At 38.1% G+C, this 8,929-nt stretch overlaps 1 pseudogene; it reads left to right on the top strand.

Annotated features, from left to right (window-relative positions):
- The first annotated feature begins 1,784 nt into the window (after positions 1 to 1,784).
- On the top strand, positions 1,785 to 1,903 carry LOC112485716 (annotated as a pseudogene).
- Positions 1,904 to 8,929: the final 7,026 nt, after the last annotated feature.

Here is an 8,929-nt window from a genome sequence, read left to right as displayed (position 1 = left end):
TGCCTCTCCTCTCTTCCCTTCAACTTCCCATTGAATGATAGGCTGCAGTCACTGATCCAGAGACACCGAAAGGAATCTTAGAGGTTGTCCTTACCTGTAAGTCAGAGCAGGTGTGTTAAAGGACATATAGCTTAAACTGGCACACCTGGGTTTTGACTGCATTTCATTAGTTGGTGGCCTTGGAGAGGTCCCTGCACCTCTCTGAACCTTGTTTTTTTCCAAATGGTGAGCTAGTAGTGAGAACACCTACTTTGCAGAGCTATTGGGAGGACTGAATGAATGATGACTGACTGGTCCCCGAGACCGAGGAGGTACTCAGTAAAGGTTAGCCCTCTCCACGGGACACACGTCCGCTGTGCTTTCTTCTCTCTTACTCTGTAAGCGTTATCTTTGGTCTTAGACCACAGCAGAACCTCTCATTTATCCTTTTAATTAGATCCTTTGTTAGAATTTAGAGTCCACCTTAGTAAATCTGTAGGGTAGTAACTACATATTAATCTCAGCAGGATTAGGGAGATTTTGGTGTTTAATGAAAGCCATGATTATGGCTCAAAGGGCGGCAGGGCCAGAGTGTTTTCTGTACTGAGACTTAGAATTTTGGAAGAAATTTAGCTTTATCTTTTACAAAGACCCCAATTTTCTTTACAGAGAGAATCTGACTCCACAATCTGCCAGGCTTCAAAGCATTCTGTTAGCATTTTGGTTGGCTAGGATTGACTCTGAGTCACCTAGTACCGTAGGCTACTCCTCTGGTGACTACCGGCTACACAAGGATAGGGACCACGTCTGTCTCTGTATTTTGTTATCTTCTAAGAGAATACTTGATGCCCAGCAGGTGCTTAAAATATAACTGTCTAATGAATGAATATATCTCACCCATTCATGAAGTCATAGTATTAAAACTGACTTGCTCCTTAGGCGGCCATCATCAGTGTTTTTTTTGTCCCTCCAAAGCCTCCGTATCCCACACAATTTCCACATGTTATCCTGATGATGGCTGATAAAACTGCCGTATTTTGGTAGCCATCTGCATACAGAGCCCGGGTCACTTTTGTTCTGGTGTATTTCACAGGTCGCCTTTGATTAGACAACTAGAGGAGATGCCAGGAAATTTATGCCGGTGAAAAAGTCAATTAAAGCCCCAATAGAAAGAATTTAATGACTTGTAGTAATTCTGATGTCTGAGGGCAAAGTTTCAAGTCTCTCCCTTTTTTAAAGCCAATGCTTGCTCTTCCAACCTTCTTAATGTTTTTGTAATGGTTGCCGTTAATGTTGAAATTCCTAGTGAAATACTGGCCATTCATATAACTGTTTAAAGCACTTACTTTAGAAAATGAGAAAATCTGGGAAATGTCTCTATTTGTGTTAATTTTACCAGATTTATGCCTTGGACAGGCACTAGGTGGAATTGGAATAGGTTGGGGAATTAAACATTTAGTGGCTGGAAGAACCTTATCATTATTACCGGCTCTAAATTACTATGTCTGTTTTCAGCTGAAATAGTACAGGAAAATCTCAATTAATTGGACATCAGCCTTGCAGAAACTTCAAGTAATTTAATGAACCACAACACAACACAAAAAGAAAACTTAACCAGATTCCCATAGGGGTGTATAGGTATGCTCTATGCTCAGTGAACATTCGGTCTACATTATGCATATTACTATCATTGATATCTATTTACAGTATTAAATAATGAGAAGTGATGTGAATCAAGGTAGTCTTGAGGCTCTATAATTTCTCAATAAACGTTCCATGATGATGAAAATGTTCTAAAACTCTTCTGCTACGGCCATACCACCCTGAACAAGCCCCATCCCGCTTGATCTCGTAAGCTAAGCACGGTCAAGCCTGGTTAGTACTTGGATGGGAGACCACCTAGGAATACCAGGTGCTGTAGGTGTAAAAAATAAAAACTAAGGGATTGTAAACTGACAAGGTCCTTGCAATCTATGAGGTCAACCAAGGGTTGCCTCCCCTAAAAAAAAAAAAATTAAAAAAATAAAAAATAAAAAATAAAATTGCTCTGTCCACTACAGTAGCCACCTGTGCCTACTGAGTACTTGAAATGTGGCTAAAGTGACAGGAACTGAATTTTAATTAAATTAAAATTTTAAAGCAAATTTAATTTAATTACTGGAAAGCCCAGTTCTATAATATCTTGAGTCAATAATACACATATTTTAAACATTCAGAAAAGAATTACAGAGGATATAATAAACCACCAACTGGTGGTTTAATGGAAAACACACGTAGTTAACCTTTGGCTAATTTTAATGGAAAACACACATAGTTAACCTTTGGCTGTATTTGCTTTAGATATTTTAAAAGAAAGAAAATAGTAAAGAGATAATTAAAGTTTTCTTCATAGCCCTCCCCTAGCCCCTTCTCCCTCCATTCCCAGAAGCATGTGTATCCTTCCCATCCATGTTTTTATGGTTATGTATTTATAAGTAATGTGTAGCATTATTTGAGTGTTTACACAATTTCAACAAATGAAATTATACAGTATATATCGTTCTGAAACTTGCTTTTTTTATTTATTAACAATTTTCGGGCCCGATCCATGTTGATGTATAAATCAATTTCATATATAAATCAATTTCATTCATTTAAAACTCTTCTAGAGAGTTCCAATTTATAAATATACAATATATTTATATAGTCTCCTAAGGATAGTAAATTTGAATTGTTTCTATTTTACTTTTTTCTATTACAAACAATACTGTGATGAATCTCTTAGTAGATTTTTTTCTTGGACATAATGGGAGAGTTTCTCTATGGTTGTTTACATTTCTTATGATTACCGATATATCTGGAATTTTTTTACTAGCTTATTATTTTATATTTCTTTTTCTATTCACTATGCTTTTTATTCTTTTGCTTCTCCATTCACCTCTTTCCCCGTCGTTGTTTAGAAGTTAAACATTTAATTTCTACTCATTTGGTGGTTAATTGTTAGCACACATGATTAAAAGCTTAGATCTAATCAATATCCCTAAACATTTTTTCAAACAATACTAGGAATTCAGAATGCCGCAACTCCTAAAACCCTCTCCCACCTTCACTATTATTACTGGGTAACATTTTAGTTCCATCTTTTTATTAAAAAAAAAAAAAAAAACCCTCCTGTTTTGGTCATCATTATTGTTATAATTTTACAGTCCGTATTATTTAGATTTATCAATTTCCTCATCAATGTCTTGGTTTACTGTTGCTTTTTGCATCTCACTCTTTTCTTCTGGGTTGAGTTTCTTTCTTGCTGAGATGTCACCTTTGTTATGGCTTTTAGTAAGGGAATGCTACCGTAAATTATCTTAAACTTCTTTACATCTAAAACATCTTTAAGAACTCACTCCTGCATATTGATTTGGCCTAGACTCCTAGTAGTACCTCCTATTGTCTCTCTCCTTTTCCTGGGGCTCCTGTTAAATGCATGCTGAATCTTTTCATTCTATGTTACGCATCTCTTAACTTCTTTCATACTTTCCATCTCTTTATTGCTATGAGCTGCATTATGGATGATTTCCTCAAATCTATTGTCAGTGCAGAAGAGTGTCCATTGAATTTTTAATTTTAATGGCTCTTTTTTTTTTATTTCTAGACGTTCACTTAAATTATTTTTAAAAATTTCACAGTCCCTTCCTTAGTGTCCTGTTCTTTTATTTTTTTCTTACTTTTATGCATTTTATTCCTTTATATTATTGCATGTTTGAATTATATGAGGTCTCTGAGACCCTTTATAGCCTTAGTTCTTGGTTTTAATTGTTTCGCATTTGTTGTGTTTGCTGATTTTCTCTCGCAGTAGTTATTTACTTTATGAAATTAGAAATTTTTTTATTGTGAGCTCATCTTCAGTGGGAGTGGTTTTCCATGAAATACACACACTTGGTCAGGATCCTATAGATTCCAGTTTTATATAAGTTTCTCAGAATGGGTTCTTGTGCCTCATTGGTAATATAGATTCTAATCAGATGTCTGAATGAAGCAGGTTGATGTTCTTTCTTCGGAGTGGTTCTTTTACTCTCCCTGGACCTGAAAGACGGTCAGCTAACTTCCTTTTGTCATTCCTGGCCAATGAAAGGACTTTGTCAGTTGCCTATTTCAGAGACAGAGAGCCTGCAAGCTCCCAGCCTTATGCAGGAAGGGGCTCAGTTCCAGCTCCCCACCTCTCATGGGCTGTAATCATAGGTAATTGTTCCTTTTCCAGTCTCTGCAATATTTGCCTGTCTCCAATACGCACATGAACTATTTCTTTTTAGTTCTTGCTCCCGATTTTGGAACCTGGGGATATTCTTTTCTTGTTTTTAAGATTGGCCATGTATCTAAAAGTTTGGGGGGAAGGGGCTAAATTTTATACAGCACTTGTATATGATAGGAGTAGAAGGGTATTCTAGTCTGCAAAATTAATCAGAAATCCGGTAGTAAATGATTCCAATTTTGTTTATAGAATTTTACTTGATACTTGCTATTTTTGAGCCCTGATACCCTTAACTGTGTATGGGAGTAACATTAGTACCTCTTAATAGGATTTTTGTGAAGCTTAAAGAGAGGGGATAATGAAAGTGTTATCTAGATATCAGCTAGGATCTTACTGCCTCCTTAAATTTAAGTTTAGATAAAATGTCTTCCGCACTGTTCCACAGGACGTGAATGGGGAGGCGGTGGTACTCACATTCTTCTGCTCACTTCTGCTTCTGAGTTTCAGCTTCTGTGAATTCGTTCTGTTTAAGAATTGCCTCTACATGCTGTTCCTCTCCCACACCGTGTTACCCCAGATGAGAAAATTTTACACACAACAAACAACATAGGCCACTCGTAAGGCACTGTGTGTTGTGTAACAGACATAATGAAAGAAATTGTTAAACTAAACATTGAAGACTCTCCTGGTCATTTCAGCAACTTGAGATCCATTCCTCCCTCCATACTGACTAACCCCACCCTCCTTCCCTCTGCAACCTCCATCTCTCCTCCTCATCCCTTCTCTCTGTGATTACCCCAGAACTCCACATTCTTATCACTTCCTGAGGCAGAGCAGTTGGACTCTCTCCAGCCTTCAGCACCAAATCCACTTCCTCCGACACTCACTTTATGTCATTGAACCCAGGTGCGAAGCAGAATAGGGCTTTCTAGATGAAAGGCACCCTCTCTTTAGAAGGAAATCGTTATTCTAAGTCGTGAGTTTTTCATTCCTTTGTGTAGTAAAGCCCAAAACACATCCACTAACACAGTAAACACTCAACAAATGGTAGCTACCCTCTTTCCACTCCCAAAGTCTCTAATTCTGCATCAGAGTTCACTACTGACTAAGCAGAATTGATTTAAAAACAGAAGTGTGGAGACTAAACATTGATAATTCTAAAGTTCGATTAAAATTACTTTTGAATTACTTGCATGCCTATTCCTCTGCTAGTGCATATAAATGAAGAAAATAGAGAGGGGTGGTTGCAAGTAAGGTACGATAATAATGAACACAGAAAAAAGATTAAAAAAAAATGTATCTTACAGAGAGGCTCTCAATCTCATTCATCATCAGAGACATTCCAAATAAAACCACAGGAAGATGCCATTTTACTTGGCAAAAATTCTGCCAAGAGTCTGAAAATACCAAGCATTGGCAAGAATGTGGAGTAACAATGACTCCCATACATTGCCGGTGGGAATGTTAATTAGTACAACCACTTTGGTTCACAGTTTGGTATTATCTGGCAAAACAGAAGTGCCTGTCCGTCTATGGAAATTCTTACACACGCACACCTGAAATTTGACAAGAATGCTTTCACCAAGGTGGATCGAAACAGCCCCAAACTGGAGTCGACTCAAATATCTGAAACAGAAGAATAAATTTTACACACCTCTTGCAGTGGCATTTCATACAGCAGTAAAACTGAATATAATTTACAGCTGCACGTGACGACATGGATAAATCCTACAGTCAATGCGAGTGACAGAAGCAAGTCACAAAAGGACATGTAAAGAATGAATTGTTTATATAAAATGCAAAAGCTGGTAGAACTAAACTATATTAACAGTCATTCAGTTCTTCTGTGTTTCTCTTTTTCTGTCATTCTCTTTTGCTGTCCTGAGATGACCTTGGAATAAGGTCTTAATTTGCTAGCACAGGCCCTGCTCTGAGCAGTGCTAGTACTGCGTGCTTCTGGTGTCAGTTATTCATACATTCACTCAACAGGTACCAAGTTCCAATTCCATGCAAGGCACTGTTTTTGGTGCTGATAGCAAAGCAGACAAACATTCTGCTTCCATCTTGGAGCTGACATTTTGGGGGAGGTGGGAGTCGGGCCTGGGGAGAAGACAGGAAGTAAAATGAACATGCAAATTCTATGGTATAGTAGAGAGTGATAAGTACTGTGGAGAAAAATAAAGCCAGGAGAGGTTACGGTTTTAAATGATGTGGTCAGGGAAGGACATTTTGTGAAAATAATGGTTAAACAAAGACTCGAAGTAGTGAGGAAGCTGGCTAGCCGTGTCTGTACCTGGGGGAAGAGCTTTCTAGGTAGATGGAACAGAAAGTGCAAAGACACCGAGGTCCTTTCTCATCAATCATTTTTAGCATCTTATTAACATTTACCCCCCAAATCTTTAAATTTCCCTTCTTGTCAGTTAGACAGTTCTTGCCACAAATATAAGATTCACACTGTGTTTTACAACCAAAAGAGACACCTGCTGTACTTTGTAGGCATGTAATTGTCAATATGCATAAATTAATCTTGGGGTAAAGTGACCCTTGAAGTCACATTTTTCATTTTAGTCATTCATCTCAGTTCCTTTCAGCTAGCCCGGGTTATCATACAGACCACAAAGGTGAGACTGGCAGACACAGGTTTGAATTTCAGCTCTGTGACTCGGTGGACTTGAGCAACCTACTTAATAATCAGAGACATTCCTACATTTTTTGTTAAAAGGAAAATTCTAAAAGTTCCCAGTGAGAAAAGGCAAATCACTGAATAAGAAGTCTGGAGTTCAAGTTCAGAATTGGCATAATGGCTCCACAATGTCGTCAGTATTTCTGGCCCTCCACCTTTCCTCCTCGCCATCCTTAGCAAGTGGCTTTTGTACTTGTGCTTATTACCTCGTAGTTGCAAGATGGACCTCCAGGCTCAGGTCTATGTAGGGAAGAAGGGAGGCACTTATGAACACTTTCATATCCTGAAATATTCTTCTACAACATTGGTTAAAATTCCTGCCTTTGAATAAGTCTGCCAAAATTTATTTCCTTCTTACCCCACTGGAGTATGTGTATATTATATATGTGTACATATGTATGGTGTATATGTGATTCTATAATGTATATACACATATATGCATCTATATCACTAATAATAACATGTTATTACCTATAGTGATATATAATATTACATATACATTAACGATGCTGCAGTAAATATCTTTGTAGTGAAGTCTCTGTATTTTCTTAGGACAAATTCCTAGGAAAGAATTATTTTTGAGTCAGAGCATATGCCTATGTCTAAGGCTTTTGATGCATTTTACCAAATTGCTCTTGAGAAGGTAGCGATTTTTACCCCTTCAGTGAGTTTCCTACCCACCGCATCCTACACGCTTCCATCTCAACCTTAGCCATTGTCAACATTATTTATTCAATTGGTTTAATTTATGTCTTCGTTTAATAAATAAAAGTAATATTTTATTGCTTTATTTTCTTTGATTATTAGTGACTTTAATCACTTAACGTCTTTTAATTCAGTTTTTGATATTTATAAAAGGCTTATAAAATAGCTTCAAAGACTTACTTTTTCCTAACGGCTCCAGTAAATCATACGAGAAAAAGATTTAATAAATACTATATGCTGACATCGATTCTTAGTGCTGTGCTGCACAAAAACTTATCTGTATTATAGTCTTTAAAATCTCACACTCTAGGATTATTAATGTCTTTGGTTAATACCTATATCATTTTAGTGTATTAAGATTACATTAGTCTCAACTATAAACATAAAATAATAATAGTATATTAAAGTCATAATGTTTGATGCTTACACAGTTTGTTCCTTGGGAGATCAAAGAGCTGTGACAATATTATTTTAATGAATCATCTCTGCTAACCTGCCTGTTATTTCATTGAATGGATGTCTGTAGTTACACTAAAAAATTTTCTTTGTATATCTGAAGTTCAGATTTAACTGGGAGTTGTGTTCCATTTTGGTTTTTTTTTCTCTAAGTCTGGCAATCCTGAGTGAGGAGGGTCTGGAGTTTAAACACCTGGACAGGGAGGTCTGGAGGAGCTGCATCTGGTGAGGTGTGAGCCAATGCCCAGGAGAAGGTCCTAGATCCCCCTGGCTCCTAGTGACTGGTCCAGGCCCTCCATCCCTGTGTTTGGGACTCAGGCAGGGGAAGTAGTAGAGGGTACTGCTGGTGCACCTGAGGCTGAGCTGGCATATCCCTGTCTGTCATTCCTGTCCCCTTATTCCATCCACAGAGAGATTCTATCTGGCATGGTGGAAAGAATTTTGGAGGCAGGCAGTCTTGGTTTAAATCCCATTCCTCCTTTGAACTAGCTTCATGATTCGTGGCAATGGCTTCAGCTCTTTGAGCTCCTGTTTCTATAGTGAAGGATGGAAGGGCAAGGAGGGAAGATGGAGGACCCGGAATACTGATGTCAGGTAGAGTCCTGAATGTTAATTCCAAACTTCTTGGTAAGCGCTTTCCTCGAACGCAGGAAAAAGTGAACCCAAACTCACGAGGTTATTGTGTGCTTTGCATGAGATAAGGTTTGAAAAGCGCTTAGCAGAGTCTTTGGTACGGCGGAAGCAGCCAAGCGCTGAATCTGAGCCTCGAGGCAGCAGGGATTTGCGTAGGCAGAGCCATTACTCCGATCACATCGTGTCCCTGGAAGAACTAAAAACAACAGTGTGGGGGCACTGCAAACCTGAGAGACCGGGAATTCTAGTGT

Source organism: Pteropus alecto, unplaced genomic scaffold (genome assembly GCF_000325575.1).
Source record: "Pteropus alecto unplaced genomic scaffold, ASM32557v1 scaffold5, whole genome shotgun sequence".
Taxonomy (NCBI): Eukaryota; Metazoa; Chordata; class Mammalia; order Chiroptera; family Pteropodidae; genus Pteropus; species Pteropus alecto.
Note: the sequence above shows the minus strand (reverse complement) of the source record. Positions and strands in the feature narration are given on the sequence as shown.